The sequence below is a fragment of the Micropterus salmoides genome, unplaced genomic scaffold (assembly GCF_014851395.1).
Source record: "Micropterus salmoides isolate LMB-PRFRI ecotype aquatic unplaced genomic scaffold, ASM1485139v1 Ms_hic_scaffold_3, whole genome shotgun sequence".
Classification (NCBI taxonomy): Eukaryota; Metazoa; Chordata; class Actinopteri; order Centrarchiformes; family Centrarchidae; genus Micropterus; species Micropterus salmoides.
This window is the reverse complement of record NW_024042261.1, coordinates 8,014,723-8,033,813: the sequence shown is the minus strand read 5'-3', so window position 1 is coordinate 8,033,813 and position 19,091 is coordinate 8,014,723. Positions and strand designations below refer to the sequence as shown.

Genomic DNA, 19,091 nt, shown 5'->3' with positions numbered 1-19,091 from the left:
GCTCCCTGCTCAGGGAATGTTGGTTAAGGGAACCCGCTGCTACTGTGGACATTTACTGAAATTAAATATTGAATATGATAAAAAAAAAAATTCCTTATATTTCCATAACTTCTTCTATTTACATTATATTAAAATGTACATAAGCAGCGTTATTCTTAAAAAGATTCATATGAGCATTGTTGTTTTTAGACAACCTAACCTCTGAAATAATCATATAAATAATGATAACATTAGTTACAATGACAATAATTACAGATATACAAACTGTGTGGTCTGCTCTATTGTTAGCTCCTATGAGGTGCAAAGGCTTATGGGTAATCTTTCTTGTCAACTTCCTGCGAACTGATGAACCGTTGTTCCCTTCTTCCCTACACAGTTCACAGTGCCCTTTGAAGTTAACATGTTGTGCTCCCTGCGGTTTGGAAAATGGCAGTCCACTTAGCAGGGAACTACAGGGCGATCGGAACGCACCCAATGAGGCACAGGTGCAGCACATTAGGGCGGGGACTGGTAATCACACATGGAGGGAAGGCAGACGAAGACCTGGAACGAGACACAAGAGACAAAAACTGAACACATAACCTAACTGTGTGAGCTGGGCGTGACAGTAACGAGCATGGATTAGTTCAACCTCAAGCTGAGCAAAATATTGCTGTATCGTCGCAGTGGGAGTTTACCTGAGTTTCCAGCATGTTGCGTGAAGCCGTCTCCCTGTGTGTCTATAGCCACTGTCACACTGCTTTTTTCCCCCGGGAGTTTTGTGCCAATATTCTGTCTATGAGCCGGGTACGTTGAAGTAACAGAGCCTGAACATGTCTGAAGAAAAGCTACAGCCGGCACGCCAGTGTTTCCGCGTTTGTTGCGGGATTTCTGTATGAAAGCGGTTGTGTTTCAGATTATGCTCGCTCATGAGTTCAAGTGAGCACACGTACGAGCACACACCTGGTTGCAATCTTAAAACAGCAGCACTAATGACCGCTGAAACCCACATATTACCCCTTTAAAGCATATAGTGTAGTCAAATAAAAAAGCTCTGGAACCAAAATAAATTTCATACCAAAGGATCAGACCAAAGGTTTCAGGATCTTGATTTTTAAGCATTAAAGGGCATTACCATTGAAAATATCTCCAGGTGCTGTGTTTCTGGCCACCACTGTTTTTGGTTTGTTTTCTGTATCTATTGTGTTAGCAGGCAGAATATCCAAACATTTGTCTCTAATCAAAGTGTTTTCTACATTTCCATAGAAGCTTTTTCTCACAGTCTAACATCACTTTCCACTTTTCAAGGCGTGGCTGTTTTCTAATTTCTCTTTAGGGAGGCAGATCCAGGAAATGAAAACATGATCGAACCCATATCCATTAGTCCTAATGCACTAATGACTAGAACACTCTTAATTTCCAGTTACAAGGTTGAGATAACATGCAGTTGCATGAGCACAGGGACCGTGATAAGATGATTGTTATGTACAGGGACGGGCAAAAATACACCAAAATGTATTTTAAAATAAGATCCAATACCCTAAACTTAAGTTTATTAAAATAAACTACAAAATACAGCAGCCCCGGCATTTAAAAAATATACTACTGTATTTCAACACTGACTCAGTTGATTAAGTGACCATTATCTGAAAGCAACAGCTTTTCTCTGCCTAATGAGTCATGCAATAAATCTGACATAGATTTATTGCATGACTCTGGTCAAATAGCTAGTGTTATGACCAGCTCATGGAAAAACATAAGAGGGAAGGTCCACGCAGAACAGTTTAACAGAACCATAAAGTTTTATTAAAGTTACCTTAACTTATCATTAACTCAAAACACAAGTAAACTCAAACTCATCATACTCAAGACAACCCAAAGAAAAGGAGCTCCTGAAAGGCACCCACCATCCAGGAGAGAGGTCACAAGGAAGAGAGAGCCATCTTGGTTCACCACAGCTTTTAAGGACTTGAACAGGTGGCTGCAATCACTAATGAGGAAGAAAGACCTGGAAAGAAAAGGACAGAGAACAAGCCAACACCCCAGTGTCACACTAGCTTGAACATTATGTAAACTGGTAAATGATTTAGCCTAGGCTACTAAAACAAGCACCAGAACTTCACAGGAACTGTTAAGAATTGTAGCAATTTATGCTCAATTTTCTGTTCTGACCTCAACAAGTCAGGGCAAATTACTTAGTAGGCGCCCAATAAGAGGCAGTATCTTTATGATCTCACAAAGTATTTTACAGTATTTCTAAACTACAAAATATAAAACACAAAAGTATTTCGATACAAAATAAGAAGCCATTTTCATCAACTCTATCAAATACAAATGACAAAATAATTGTATTCTATTTCAAACACGTATTTTAAATACATATCATCAATACCCATCCCTGGCTATGTAGATACTGTGACTTCAGACATAGTAGATGAAAATAAGTAAGTAGATTAGTAGATACACAACAAAAACATCACAGAAAGTAAGTTGTTATGCTCCCAAAGAGTAAATGTTTAGAATCTGCACACATCACAAGTTTATTAGCAAAATCATAATGAACTCAGTGGTTTGCTGTTGGAGCAGTAGCAAAATAGATAAATAAAAAGGCAGCTTTATCCATGTACAGTAACACATCTGAAACACAAAGGCTCTGCAAAGTGCTTTACATAGGCAATGAAAAGTATTAGATTATGGATAGGTTTGGGCGCATTTGAGATTGACTGTCCCACAAATAACTATAATTATTAAAAGGAAACTTGCAACTACTGTACAAAATCAACTGCTGTGGTAATTGTGCCCCAATGGAAACAGAAGTGGAGTCGCTGTGCATTACACCAAGGCATGTGGACAGGGAGTGCTCAAGACATACTTCAGGACCCCGAAAGAAACTGGAAAAACAAAACAACTTAAGCCAGAGCGGCAAAGCAGACAGAGTAAGTGTAATAGCGACAGTGTTTTGTTACTAGCATGGCAACGTTTTTTTCCCACTATTTATATAGAGAATATGGGCCAAACTGTGTCAAATGCTAATTTTAATTCTTAAGCTGCTGACACTGCTATATACTGCTGTGGTTCAGCTCTTGCACAAGCCATCAAATACTTGCAAAATGTTTTTATTGAAGTCCAAAATACATAGACAAAGGAAGCAACTATAGAAACACTGTAACACTCCATTAAATTGACATTAGTGTTAGCAAAACACAAATGTTAGAATGAGACCGGGGCGAACTCTGGTGTCACAAACTCAAGATTTCACCGGCTGCAACAGCATTTCTGAAAATCTTCACCCTGACAGGAGTTTTCAAATAGGTTCATGTTTCAGTGACCTTCGTTTGCCAAACCACATAGAAAGAGCTACGGTTTTGAAATAAACCTGTGGACATGGCATATGTAGATAAAGTTTTCAATGAATGCAGTCTGTCAGATATACCTGCCATCTTCTATGTTTTGTTCATTATATGTAGCTCCTAGGATTTTATAGACAGATGTAGTTGTTTTCACAGATCAAGTACAGGTTGAGGGAGAGCAGGTGCCAGGGAGCAACAGACAGCCTCCTACACAGGGACGGCAGCAGTCTGCCCTTGGCAACAGGGAGCAGGGTGGGACGAGGCAGCGTCAGGTAGCCCAGGGACAGCAGAGGACCCCTGGTGGTCCTCCTTGTACACCAAGAAACAGTGGAGCACAATATGGCCAGGTTTGGATGTGTTGTCCACAATAGTGTGTTCCCATGATCAGTGTGATGGAACATCATTGTCATCCTCAGTTGGATGGTCATTGTAAAAACTCTTCAATAAAGTTCAGCATCTTCTTCAATTGGAACCTAAGATGTTTTAAAATTAATGTTGTATAACAGCTTCTTATATACCTTATCTTACAAGTTCCCTTTCAACTTTCAGTGCTTTTCCTGGCCTATTCAAATCAGTGAAAGGCCCCATATCCCAAAAGAAGGACTACCAGTGTCAGGTCAACCCCTATCCATTTTTTTCTGCTGGATAAATGCACTGAGCGAACACCAAAGTCTTCTGATGAGATGGGCCTTCTCCGGGCTCGGCAGTAGGACTATCAGTATTCCTGAACATGCTGACAGTGTTTCCCCTAGGATGGAGTTGTAGCAGCGGTGGTGAAGCAAAATGTTTGTCTGAATATAAAACCCCAACACAACATATCTCCGCAACATTGCTCGTGTCCATGAGCATGCAATGCACCTTAGAATAGCTTAAATGTTAAAAGTATTTTCACAGTTTAATGTGAGCTTTAGATGAACGTTTTGGTGGGGTTTGGGGGTCCTCCCCCAAGAAAATCTTATGTTCTCCAATGACAAACAAACCCAAAGATCAGTCTACTGGAGGAACTACAACCTTTAGATCTGGGGAAAGTAATTTGGTCGGTTCTGTTGCTCCACAGTGATGGCACATGTTTTGGGTATCACCCCTAAGCCTTAACAGCAGGAAAACCCTGTTGTTAATGACCTTAGAATCATTATAGATAGAGACATTAATATAAAAAATAGGCAACATGAGAAACCTCCTCCCTTCTGAGGTGCATTTTATTTGCACATTAAAATCCAAAAAGAATCTCAACAGTTTAAAAGGTGTCACAGTTTTGTGGTGAAGGCAGGGTTGAGCAGGTTGGAGGACCCAAACGCAGGACACGAAGGCTAGCAGGTGCATTTCAGTGATTTATTTATTAAGGGCAACAAAAAGCAAGCACACTTACAGACTTATTGGCTGAAAGACCAAGTCCAAAACAAAGGTTGTCCAACAGAAAACCAAAATCCAAAACAAGCAGGGAAACACTACGAGTGAGGCTGACAACAGGAGAACACACTGCACCACTGGGTGACAATAAACAATGACCCAACAAAGACAAGACAGTAACACCAGGTATATATACACACAGCAACACAGGTGAAAGACATGAGGCTAACGAGACACAGGCAGGGCGAGAGAGCAGGGGAAACAGAGGCAGACATGCAGAGGGATCACTGGGGTAACAGACATGAAAAACACTAGACGACAGACAAGACAGAACCCCAAAACCCAACAGACCAAAATAACAGATAATAACGCTGACTAAACACAAAAGTACAAAACACGGCATGGCCGACAGGCAGAGTGTGACAAAAGGTATAGTTTGCATCATTAATTAGCTTTACTAACCTCAGCTCCTCCGGTCACCTTTGTCCTTTCTTTTCCAAAACCAATATCAGACTAAAAACTGACGTAGCCTGCAGCTCTGTCCTGTACAGACTGATTATTATTCAGTTTAGTTTAAGTTTGTACATTGGACAAGCAGCTATGTAGCTGCTGTAGAAGCTTTCCTGCTCAGCTCAGTCTGAAGGGGAGATGTTAGCTAACTTAGCGCTAACCGGCTTCACTTTTCCAGCAGGTGAGAAACAACAGACTTTTCTCGGTGTTGAGAAGCTGACACACTGTAACAGACACCGTACATTTACTGCCAGAATATTTTCCTCCGCTGGTGTTCACCATCACTTTCTTCCGCTCGGACAATCAAACACTCGTGATTCCGAGTTACGCTGCTCTTATGACACCATCTGTCGCGTGTGTTCTGCATAGAACGAGGAGAGGAAGCGAGCCGAGCATTGAGAGAAAATAAGAAAAGGGATGGAGATGTGCCTTGTTGTTTCCCAAGAGAGCGGCAGTAACAAATTTACCTGAACAGAGATGACACTGAGGGAGGGTTACATTTTTAAATCCACACTTGTTTTTCTCTCTCCCCATAGATATCAACAATACTCATGGATAGGTACTCAAAAATGGTACCACTGGAAGGGACCTGGATGCTATATGAAGCTGCTGGTTAGACAGAATCTCCCTTATTCAATTAAAGCCTGTGATATAATATGTCAGCAGTTGAATAAAATGAATATTCTCTATTTACTACTACTAGTAGTAAAAGCTGGTTTATGTTCTCATTAATGTTCCTGATTGTAGGTAGATTAGTGCATTTAAATTTTCAATAACAAACACTTGTATAAAATTGTACATACTCCCATATAGGAGGTTCCGGCCAGCGGAAATTAAATGTTCTGGCACCTGAGGCAGAAGGTTATACAGGAGCCTATCTTTCCAAAGATTTGGGTGGAAAGGGCTCCCTGTACATCATGCCCATCCAGGATACTTTGGACACCTCCCCCCTTGCCAGGCACATCCAAGATTTTGAAAGGATGCCAAAAGCCTGATGTGCCTCTTGTCATCTGAGGATGCCAGTTCAGTTGCTGGCTTTACATGCCCAGGAGTGTGAGCCAGGTAACTGTTCAGACAGCAGATATTTTGAACTGGTAATGCCAACTCTAATGTTGATCCTACAATTTTCAGTGCAGGGTCATCACTGCCCTTTTTTCATAAATGTACAGCTTTTTTATCATCCCTATGTTTCAGAATTTGGAACCAGATGTGATGACAGATTTTGAGGAGTCTCCAGCTTTGAGCAATCCTGGGAATGTAAGATTAGTCATGTGTCACTATTTGTTTAAACTATTCATTGTATGTGTGATTGACATTCGTTCTACATTTTATTATAGACATCTCCAGGTGTGCTCCCATGCACAACCGTCTCTCAGAAGATAGATGTTAAGATAAAACAATGCATTGCCGGTCAGTTACATTATTGAAGATGATTTGGCATCCAGCAATTTCACTTTAGAATATTCTGTTTTTATAAAGGTGGCCTGTTCTTTGTGCTCCGAGTTGTTTCCTGAGTATTTTGTTGAAGTACATGCCAGCACCTGTGGATAAAGGTTTTCTTCTATTACGCACATCTACATTTATTCATTTAGCTGACGCTTTTATCCAAAGCGACTTACAATTGCTATACATGTCAGAGGTCACACGCCTCTGGAGCAACTAGGGGTTAAGAACCCAGGTCTCCCACACCAAAGGCAAGCATCTTATGTATGCGCCATCACCACCCACACATCTAACACATTCTTCATTATTCATTTAATTTATTCTAGCATGGCGTTAAACATTGTTAGTCAAAATTTTCAAAAGGATTTCACTAAAGAAGGCACATTACCTTAAATCTTTGCTTACAGTACAGAGCAAGAGACGCACACCACTGAATTGGATAACAACGAAAAAACAAAAGGTACATCTAAACTTTCCTCTCCAGAAAAACTGATTTGCTGGTTTCCTTGAGGTCTACATACATTCAGTTTTTTCCTTCTAGTCTGACAGGATGGCTGGAGAGATTATTGCAATGAGCATTACACCGAACTACACCGAACTATTCCGGGAGTGGTGCTAAATCTCCACTGGGGAGATTGACAAAGAGATGGTTTCCAAAGATGATGTGAGTGATCCAGAGCTCAGACAGCTTATGGAAGAGGTTTTTGTTTTCTCACTGCTCAGCTGCTCATTTGTGTTTGATGTAGTTGGTTTTATGCAACTTGGTTTACAGCTACTTTAGTATAAATATTTATGAATTCTAAAGAAGCGATACGTTTCCTATGACCTCATTAATGATGTTTTTCCATCTCCAAAGGTTGAGGTGGATGAACCTAAAGCTCTGATTAACCTCCTTAACAGAGAGAGAAAGGAAGAAATCCTAAAGTGTGTTCATTTTCTAAGTGATTCTTTTTTGTTCTTTTTTCTAGTTCTTCCCTTTTTTCAATTTTTTATATGCTCTGAATTATAGGGCCATTATCTTGCACTCATCTGTTCGTATCCTACCGATGCTGCAGCAGATTTGCTCAGACATGAAGCTATATGGAAAGCAACCACACACATTTCGGCCGCTGTTTGTTCCTGGGCTTTTGGAAAAGGTCAGTATTATATCAAAGCTGATTGTCTCAATACATTTCAATAACTTAAGATATTGTGTGTTTTATTTTTTCCTTATTCTTAAGATGCTGAATTTCTGATGGGAGCCATGTCTCCAACCTTCAGTGTGTTGGGCTCACTGAAACGCCAGAGGGAATCAAAGATTGTGAACTTCTTGAGAGATTTCATCCAGAGCATTGAAAATGAAGGTGATAATTTAACTGAAATTTTTAAAAACCTATTTTTGTCTTTTGAATGTTATTTAAAAAACTTTCTTTTCAGTCCAATTATGATATACATTAAATCTGTCTGTATTCTCTCCTCATTGACAACTTTGTATTACTCTTACTGTAATAGAAGATAACATTTTTAATGTTGTGGGCCATTAAATGTTATGTCTTGAGAATGAAATATGAAGCAGTAATGCCTAATTAGGTTGTCATCCTGATAATATCCAGATACTTAAAAAAAAAAAAAAAGCAATCTTATGAACATTGCTTGGGTCAAGCTATACATTTCCGTGTATTAATTTTTAATTGCCAACTTGTTTCAGAGGAGGAAAAGTGCTTCATGATAGAGAGGGAGACCACGAAGACCATGAAGAAAACAGTGTGATGTTGAAGATGGACATGGGAGAGAGATGGAGAAGAGATGGAGAAACGCAAGATCACTGTTGGTTGCATCCTTCAATGGCTTACTGGATAGGCACATGTTCTCATCACCTCAACAGAGCGGGAGAGATTCAGGATACAAATAGAATTTGACCACGATTGCGAAGTGCGCTATGGTAAACACACCATATACATAGTAGTCTTATATACCAGTACCAGTACCAGTAGTCAAGTGCTTTCTTCTTACATCTTTTATTACAGTTAATTGGGCAGTTTTCAATAAAGCAGTCCTGCCTTTAGCGTAACATTAAATTGGCATGATGTCAATGTTCAATATGTGAAGACTGTTACTGAACTATTGAAAGTGTTGAGCAATTAATAAGAACATTAAATCTCCACTATTACAATTTTTTTAATGTAGAAAATGGTAAATCATAAAGAACCTGTTTTCTGAGAATTTGAGCTATTTGTGCTTTACTCTAGTATTTCCTTTTTAAGAAACTACGTCTTTAAACTCCACTGCATGGTAGACTAAACATGTAAAAACCACATGTTAAATGCAGGACTTTTTATATACTTGTAGAGTATAATCAGTGTGGTATTGGTACTTCTATGTAAGTAACTGTTCTGAATACTTTCACCACTGGCTGGCACTATATATCCTGCATAATTCATGTCTATTTTCAAAATGAGAACAATGTTACTATCCAGGAAAAAAACACCATAACGAAGTCTCATTGGCAGGTACATGAAAGTAATATAAAAATATGATACTTTTCATCTTCACTGTATGCTTGAGGATGGAAACAAGTGTTTTCTTTGCCTGAAGGCTGATCTTCATTACTACAGTTAGATACAGGACAAGACCTTTTCCAACCGCTCATGCGGACAAGTAATTGCATATGCATATTACTATATTAGTTTGAATGTAAACTATAGATCTTAGTGCATCGCAGTACAGACCAAGAGTGTTTAATACATTAATGTAAATATGTATGGATTGTCAGTAAAAACTGACATGAGAATTGATGTTGTCCTTCCTTTTACTGCACCAGTACAAATTCTAACCTGGTTAAATGCTGCTGCTGTTGTATCGGAATACCGTTATCCAACAAAAGACGATGCAAACTACGCTCTGTACAGTTACCCCTCCAAATGCTTCCTGGGAAATGGCCATAGAAACGCCTCACGCAAGAACTATTTCATTTCACTAGTGTTGTTTTATTATTAGGGAAATGGGAATTAATTAGTAGCCCACCATTAACAGATAAGCTAATGTTAGCTAACGCCAACTTGACTTTCACGGAGCCCGGGAAGAGATATTGGGATCCCGGGTGTAGTACCAATGTGTGAAGCTTCCAATATTCAATTGCAAAGTAACTGTACAAAATGTAACTAAGTGGCAATGTCAATGGTGAAACCGCACTATTTAATTTGAACTACCAAGAACTGAGTATTTTTTGGCGTTGAGCCTAACGTTAAAACCCAATTCTGAAGGCTTGGATGCACAACCACCATTCTGTTCGCTACACAATTCGGCAGTAGATGGTGACATTGCAGATATTTATTTTAAAGTAAATCTTCCAGATTGCCTATGTAAATACATTGTACTGGAAATCCAGCATTACAGCTCTTTTTCTGACCAGAGGATAGAATGCTTATTGTGGTAACGTTAAAGCTAGCCTACTTGGAAAGATTTTTAACAAGTTACTATTCAAAGAAGCATCTTAAAGTCTTAAATTTGGCTCATAATCCCTCAAAATGATGGATTTTTAAATGATTTATTATTTAAATATATGTAAGAATGACATTTATAGTAATAGTAAGTACACTTTTAGACTTAATTTCTCACCTGATCTGAATGCTGATCTTTTAAATTAGTTAATAAATGTCTTGAGGTGTGCCATTTATTTCAAGTGTACTTGTGCACACATATTGTTCTCCACAGCATATTCTGAGATGTCAGATCCTGTAGCAACTCCTGTCAAAAATTTAACTTGCACTCATTCGAACCCCACTTGACCTGGATTTCATGGAGTTTGTATGTCGCCAGGAACTCTACCTCTTGCAAGCCCTCTCAAGACATGTGGACATACCACAAGGAATAATCCAAGCTCTTCAGGAGTTTTTTGGACTTATCAGACAACATTTAGATTCACCAGCCCTAGACACAGCAGTGGGATCAATAACTGATCTGAGAGGAGGACTGAGTTGCAGACAAACCTCTCAGTACCTTGCATTGCAAAACTGCTTAGTGTTTCAATCAGCACATTCTTTTGGAGGATGATGGCTTATCTGTTTCAGAACTCTACAGTTCCATCAGTGATGAGGAGTTGGATAATGTGGTGATAAGAATGAGATGCTGGATACCGGATGGTAAGAGGAAGGTTGCTATCTATGGGTATTCATGTGCAATGGGCAAGAATGGCAGACTCGATGCACAGAGTGGATTCAATTGGCTTCCTTTCCAGATTGGCAAGGCTGGGCTGTGTTGTAAGAAGAACGTATTCTGTTTGAGGGCCCCTCTCACTTGTGCATACTGACACAAATAACAAATTGATAAGGTAGTATTTTTAAAGATTTTATTATAGATTAAAAAATGTTCTCTTTTTAGGTTCATCCAGCAAGGCAAGGCAGTTGCAGCCTGTGGCATGCGAGCAGCACTTTGCACAGAAGTTGAGAGGCGCTTCACTTAATGTCCTCTACATTTGATTATTTTTATTTAAATAATGTATGAATGAAAAATAAATAAAATAATAATACATTTAAAAAATGAGGCTACATGTTTACACAATTTATTTTGTGTTTTAAAGTACATTTCAAACATTTTCCCAGATTTTTTTTTTCATATCTTAAATATTGTACATGTTTATACAATTTAGATAAAGATAATGATGCAAAAGGCTTTTAATTGCCATACCTAGTGCTGCTCAACTGGCACAGACTGCCTCTGTGGAGTGGACAGGTATTCAAGAAAGGTTAAGACTGCATTTTGCTTCAGTGGACACACAACCTTGTATTTTTAGGATGACGTTGCTGCCTGATATCACAAGACAGGGACCAATTCGCTATTCTTCATTTATGGAATTTGGTCTAAATGGAGCCAGTTTGTGGAAGAACAAGCAAGTATGCTAGTGAATGTAGACATTGTAATCTTAAAATGGGTTTTTATCTTAATTAAGACGTTTGCCTATATCTCTTATTTATATGGCAAAAACAGAAATAAAATAGAATCGCCCTTAGTAGGGACAAGATCCTGTTTCCCAGTGGAATTGTAGGGATAATAGAGCTTTTGGTTAATGACTTTTATGATGCTTTCAGTCTACAAATTGCTCTCGGTGGGCAAGGCTGGGCTGCACTTGTAGTGCGAGTCAGTAATGGCCATGCTTGCTTATATTCCACCAGGAACTCAATATCTACTTTGTAATTCATTTATGTTTTATGACTTTAATAGCAGGTAACCTACAGCTATTGTTTGAAAAAATTCAACAACCATGCATCAACCGCTTATGGCTTCTTCCTAGAGGCAACTCAAAGACACGGAGAGTGCCTTCAAGGTAAATTCATAGAAGAAAACCAAAAAAAAACAAGTCGATTTTTGGAAAAAACATTTTTCTGTTTTAAAACCAAAACGGAAAAACAAAGCAGCTGTTTGTTCTATCTATGACCGGTGTTATATTCCTACTGGATTTCACACTAACTGTGGTACACGTTCGCCTGTTCTTTGCAAAAGCTATGGTCTGCCTCACACTCACAAAAAATATAGGCTATTTCTTTTCAAGTCGCATTGCATCTCATAGTGACTGTGGTGAATATGATTGTAGAAGTGAGCACTAAATAATAGCCACATATGAAAAAAGACATTAAGAAAATGTAGGCAACTTTTTTTGCAAGAGTGCGTCAAGCTGGGTTCGAACCCACCCGACCAGAGTGAATGATCACTGATGATGGCACTACTATGGGTTGTGTTGCCAGTGAAGCCAGCGCACTGCAGACGGTCGGTGGTCGTTCACTTTGGCTGGATGAAGTCAGTTTTTGATATTTTGATCAGTTCGGTATCTGTCTTATAGTATGTTAGGTTTTGGGTTTCACTCATGTCTGTCTGTGTCTGTCACTCATGTCTGTCTTCTTGGTGTCTTAGTTCCCAGTTCAGTGTTTTACTTCTTAGTCCTGTACCTTAGTTCATGTCTACTCCTGGTCTGTGTATTTCTGTATTGCTTTGCCCATGTCTAAATCTAAAAACAATCAGTTTTGTCAATTTCAGAGTCAGAGGTGACCAAGGAGTGGAAAATGTACAGATTGCGAGATTGCGTAAGGGTAATGGGGATAAACTACAAGCTGTTATTTCCCTTAACACTATATTGACATCCAAAGGATTGAGCACCGGTGGCGAGATGTCCCAGTCATAGTTGCCAACAAGTACTATGAGTTGCTACACTCCTTGGGGACGGATGGACTGCTGGACATCTCATCAACAGAGGATCTGTTCTGTAAGCACTACATTATTCTTCCCAGACTTCAGACAGAGCAGATGTGGCAGATTGGACTGATGAACGCAAATGTTGACGACGACGGAGTATTAGGGCCACATTGAAGAGAAGAAAATAAATGAGATTATGAGAATAAAGTTGTAATATTATGAGAATAAAGTCGTAATATTATGAAAATGAAACAGTAAAATCGTGAAAATATTTTAGGAAAATATAAGCCATAAACCAGCGACCAACAAAACGGGCGAGAGGACAGCAACCTGAGCCTGCTTCTGATTACTGCTTGTTGTGCCATGCCACACACATCAGTCAACAGGTAACTTTACTTAATTATATTATTGTTAAAGGTTTGAGAAATGCGGTTTTGCATGGTTAGCAAACACTTTAGTTACTCGTTATTTAACGCTACTTTCAAAGACGTGATCTAAGTTATGCTAATTTTGATGTAGGCTAATTTAGCCTACATAAAGTCGTAGTAGGTTTCCACTTATTAATTATTTATTCACTATTCTCTATTTCAGTGCTGTTAATACTATGTCATATTGTGTATATACTGTTTACCAATACACCTACCTCTGGTCATAGGTCTTATTTATTGCACTGCACCTGCACTATGTTCCGTCACACTGTGTACATGTATGTGTACCTGTATATCATATCCACCTTCAACATGTACATAATGAGAATAGTTTACTCTTGCATCCTTTGCACTCTGATCACTGCACTATTTGTCAATATGTTTTTATTGTTTTGTTCATAGTGTGTATATTAGTGTTCTCTATACTGTAGTTTGTGTCTGATTATTTTATTATTGTGTTATGGTATTTTTTTATGAGTAAGCACATCATGAGCAAAGTACAGTCTTGAGTCAAATTCCTCGTATGTGTACCTGGCAATAAAGCTGATTCTGATAAACACCTCATCCACACAATATTTTGTTTAAAGGCTGAAGTCTTTTGCCATGACCCAATTTTACACAGGCTGATCAGCAGTGTGCAGATGTTTAGATGGTCACTCTGTCATCCTCCCTCAGGCCAGGGAACCTCAGAAGCAGATATTTTCATTAGAAACCAAAGCAAACAGAGGACACTAGAAAAATAGCAAACCAGGTAATAGATAGAGCCCATAAAGCTGGGCTGTTGTCTCGAGTTTTACCTTGTTAGTTAGGCACCTAGTATACAGCTTTGTTTTGAGTATGTTTCTTGGCCAGTGCTATTAGAGTAAAAGGTGCCTGTTTACAGGACAGCAGACTTTCTTGTTCAATCTAACATCAGACTGAATTATATTTCTTCCTTGTCCTGTCTCCAGTGGTTGCAGTAAGTGCCTAGGGCTACATGGCAAAAACTGCTAAAAAACGTGCAAAAGAAGAGGACCTACATTGTATAAATAAACTAGCAGTATTTTCTAAATCCGTATAACATCTGGGATGTGTCAGGCATACTGTAGGTCTACTGGGAGTAGGTTACCACAGTATCATTTTGTTGATATACTGCAGTGGTTCTTAACCTGGAGGTCAGGACCCCCCAGATGGGTCGCGGGCATGCTGCTATAGTCACAAAAATAGAAAAAATTATAACTAGAAGAACTATAGTTGTGAATGGAATCACTTTGGGTGGACACTGTAAAAATTTTGCCCTGTTTAATCCAGTAGGTGGCGGTGATGCCAACCGCTATAAAACGACAAAGAAGACTCAGGCCCCGATCAGACAGAAAGCGCTTTGCAGGTTCGAAAAACGCAAAGGCTGCGTTTTTTTAATGTTGCTAGGCAACCACTGAATCAGCTGTCCTGTCAATTTAATCAAAGATTATAGCGCCAGCAATCTGTAGCCTAATCTTTGGTTTGCCGCTAATTAATAACTTTCATATTAGCAGAAACCTGATCACAACTCACAGGTCTGTGTCTTTTGTTTTTAAAAACATCTGCCAAACGCAGAGCGCCAGCTCTGGCACTGTTTTGAGTGTGTGAGGTGTACAAACACGCAGAAGACAGGGAAACTGAGATCCGTGTGGGCACATGAGACTCTCAGAAAGGGGAGACACCGCTGGTAGTAGGCTACCACCAGCTGGTCCAGGAGCTTCGTCTTAATGATGGTCAGTGTAAGGCTTATTTTAGGATGAGTCAGGGACAGTTTGTTGCAGTCTCCAGACAATCCAAGCAACTGTAAACTTCCGTTAGCACAACTCCCCGTTTCTCCATTCATTAGACTGGACAATGGGGGAAAAAAACTCGAGTCACATCGGGCACGAATTGAATTTTTTTCTACTCTGTGCGCACACAGCGCTCATTCAAAAATGCAAGGCACAGCAGGCGTCCAAAACACGAGGCGCGCAGGGCGCATAAACAGCCAGCAGAACTGCCAAAAGAAAACTATTTAAAAAGGTGCCTCTCACTGCAAAACACACATTCTGTCTGATCCGTGGAGGTGGGGGGGTCATGAAATATTTTCAACTTCAAAAAGGGGTCGGAGCCTGATATAGTGCCTGCAGATGAAAGGTCAACACTGGAGTTCACAGATGAACCTCACAACTACCTTCAAGGAGTGTTCATTTTCTCTGAAGAAAGCATCACAGAGTCTTCAATAATGGACAGAGAAAACCCTACAAGCTCAAGTCATGTAGCAAGCACATCTGTCAACATAATCAGTGATCCCATCACTTTGTCTTTGGAGAGTACCAACTTTTCTGTTTTAGAGGATGTTTCACAAGTGATAGAAGCAGACACCTCTGACCCTGAGATCATTTTTGGTGTACAGTAGATGATGACTCTCTCAGAGACACACTGATCTATCAAGGTAATGAGTTCCCTCAAAGCCTTCTTCATATGTTGCCTGAGATAACTTTGGTCTTACACCACTCAAACAGCTTCAGTGAAATGATTATGAAATCATTTTCTGACCCCAAGATTATGAACAAAACATTAAAAGTAAGACGTCTACTTCCTGACAACTCAGTAGAAAAGGGTAGTGGTTCTGGTGTAGTCAGAGATGTCTATAGTACCTTCTTACCTTCTTGACAGAGTTTTATGAACGTTGCACCCTTGGAACAACTTTGAAAGTGCCTTTTCTCAGGCGTGATTTCAGTGCTGCCACATGGAAAGCAATTGGGAGTATTCTTCTGAAAGGATTTCAAGATTGCCGGTACTTGCCAATCAAGCTAGAGGAAATGCTTTTGGGGGCAGTGCACAGTGACCTGAAGACAAGCTTTCTTCACTTTGTGAGCTGCCATGAGCAGGATGTTCTCAGGCATGCTTTAGATGATTTTTCCTCTGTAGATGTTGATGACCTTCTAGAAGTGCTTAACAGCTATGAGTGCAGGAAGAGGGTCTCTGCTGCTACTCTGCCAGAAATCTTGGATGAAATATCTCACAAGGAACTTGTACAGAAACCAATGTTTGTCATTGACTGCTGAAGAGAGAGATCACACAGCTCCAGATGCATCTCAGCTAAGTGGAACTGTCCAAAATGTACAGTGACCACAAACCAATGACAAAAAAAGTGGTAGGGATATTAAACTTTCCTACAGGGATGACATCAAAGGAAGCAGAGGTGGCCCAGCACCTGAAAAGAACTTAATGAGGAAAAGCTTGGAAGATTTTTGAGGTTCTGCACTGGCTCTGATTTGTTGGTGTCTGGTCTGATCAAGGTGGAGTTTACAGTTCAGACCAATTTCACAAGATGGCCAATTGGACGTACATGTGGGATGCTCTTGCAACTGACAGCTACGATCAATTTCCTGACTTCTTTACTGAGTTCATTTCCATTCTCGAGAGCAACATCTGGATAATGGACATTGTGTAGACAGGAATTGTGATGTCAAATGTTGTTGCTGGATGTTTTCACTGTAAGACACAATGACACAATTCACACACCTCTGTGCAAACAAACACATGCATTCATTAAACACAGATGCATAATATAACATTCAAACACACACACACTTTCTCGTCTAATAGAAAAGACTGTTCTGAGACACTGTTCAATAGTATCTTGATTACAGAAAAACTGACTGTTCAGTTGTGATGAAATTGTTACATTTATAATGGTTGAACCTGGTCGATTCCATTCATTGTCATGGATTATAAATGTATTTCAAAGACAATGATTGTGTTTGGGTTATTTGGACATTCCTTGCATAATCGTTTTTTTTCTGAATGGAACTTGTTTGTATACTTAACAAGTTAGTGAAAAATGTTTATCAATGTTTGTGTCATTTCTAAATAACAAATGTACAGTTAAGACAAATCATTGACAATTACGCAATATCACACCTCCAGTTAAGTTTAAGTTGCTTTCGTTTTCGTTGCTCCAACATTTTATTAGATGAACAATTAATATATTGCGCATATATACTCATTTCAATGGGGGAACTAGATATATAGCATTTTCAAACAGTGCTTGTGTGCACAATATTTGCTCCATATTTATAAAGACAGATCTGCCAAAGACCTCTTGGTGAGCTCATATTGGACTGTCTTTTCCTGGCAATACAAAAGCACACTTTGTGAAGGGCTATTTAAATATTTTCAATGCATCCACAGGAGGGCTCCAACCATTTTCACCTATTAGGAGAACGCAAAGCTCAAAAACAGTCTCATCACAGGGGTACTGCCCTTTTGGGGTGCACTTCTCCTTGCAAACAGCAACCTCTTCAGGCAGAACAGACTGGAGTTTGTCCTCTGCTGCTCCATAGAGTTGTGGCATAGAGAACATGAGAATGGGGAATCCTCCTCGCAAGCCATGGGCAGGCCTTGATCTTATTTGGTGTGTATTCCATGTTCTCACAACCATGTCAAGTTCATCCTGTGTGACAATAAATATCCAATTTAAGATGCAGTCAACAGAACCACTATCTATCACACTAAAATGCAAAGTGTATATTTGTTACGTCCCCAGCTTGTCTAGGGGTGTGGGACGAACAAAAAGATAAATAAACCGGGTGGAAAAACCAAGGAAGGACTCAAAATATGCGTCAAGTTGATGTATTTATTCTTAATAAAAAAATAACAAAGAAAAAGGTGTTTAATCAACGAAAAGTGATCTCTTATATATGACTTATATAACGTAAATAAACATAGGATACAACACAATGGACCACACAGTTTTCACGGTCCCCACCGCGCTGGCCACAGCTGCGAGTTCCACCCAGCGTCACACTCTGGGTACCGGTACATATCTGCAGGGGAGAGACAGACACACCCACAGCAACACAGCCAAAACACACAGACCTCACGGGTCGGAACAATATTAAAGACCTCTAGACTGATATGAAATGGAAAAGACAGCATACAAATGTCACATTGTTTTTGATGCTTTGTCTGACACCTATGTAAGAGGTTATTTCCACCTGCTGCAGTCCTGAAAAAACATACATAGGCCTACAAGATATAGCCTAGCCTTATACACACACACACACACACACACATATATATATTCTCGTAACTAATGTTAGATTTTGTTGAGACCAACGTTAACAGTTAACTATGAATCAGTTATTAATTACGTTAACATTTACTTAAAGCTCAAACGAACAATTTAAAGCAAACCAATTAACCCTTTTACATAACAGTAGTTACGAGTCGTTAATTTGGACGTCACCTCAGTATGATACTTGTAATAAACGTAATAAGGTAGCGGTAGAGTCCTCAGTTACATGATGGAAGCTGTATAACTTGTAAAACGTTAGCCATGGCTGCTATCACCTTAATTAATTCCCCACATATATATATATATATATATATTGAGTAACGCTGCTGCTGTTGGCAGGGCTGTGTGGGATTATTGTCTGGAATAGGACACTTGAGAGAGAGAGGTACTTTTTGTATTGGTCACAAGATTCTTGTGAGGATCTGATGCCTCCACGCCTGCTTTAACTGTAAGTGACCTTACTAGAACAACTCCGCTACTGGACATTTGACAGCTGATATAAAATTAATATAAAAAGGACAACACAAAAACATTTAAAGGCCGTCTCCCTTGTTCCATTTCTCCCACTTATGTGACATAATAGTACTGTCAACATTATAACACTGAGGCATCTTTTAGAAGAGCTTCTCAAAAAATTTGAATACTGAGGAAAAGTTCCTTGTGAGCACCAGAACCAGACTGAGAGATTACATGCTTCAGGCTTTGAGTTAATTAGCTGATTAAAAAAAAGGTTTTGAAATGCTTCACTTTGTGTAATGAATCTAGAATATATCAGATTCACTTTTTGAATAGAATTACGTT

General features: G+C 39.3%; 1 long non-coding RNA gene across 1 annotated transcript; it reads left to right on the top strand.

Annotated features, from left to right (window-relative positions):
* The first annotated feature begins 7,647 nt into the window (after positions 1-7,647).
* On the top strand, positions 7,648-9,394 carry LOC119882650. The gene is made up of 3 exons (XR_005440528.1): positions 7,648-7,768; positions 7,853-7,975; positions 8,320-9,394. It is a non-coding gene; the product is annotated as an uncharacterized LOC119882650 (long non-coding RNA).
* The last annotated feature ends 9,697 nt before the right edge of the window (positions 9,395-19,091 follow it).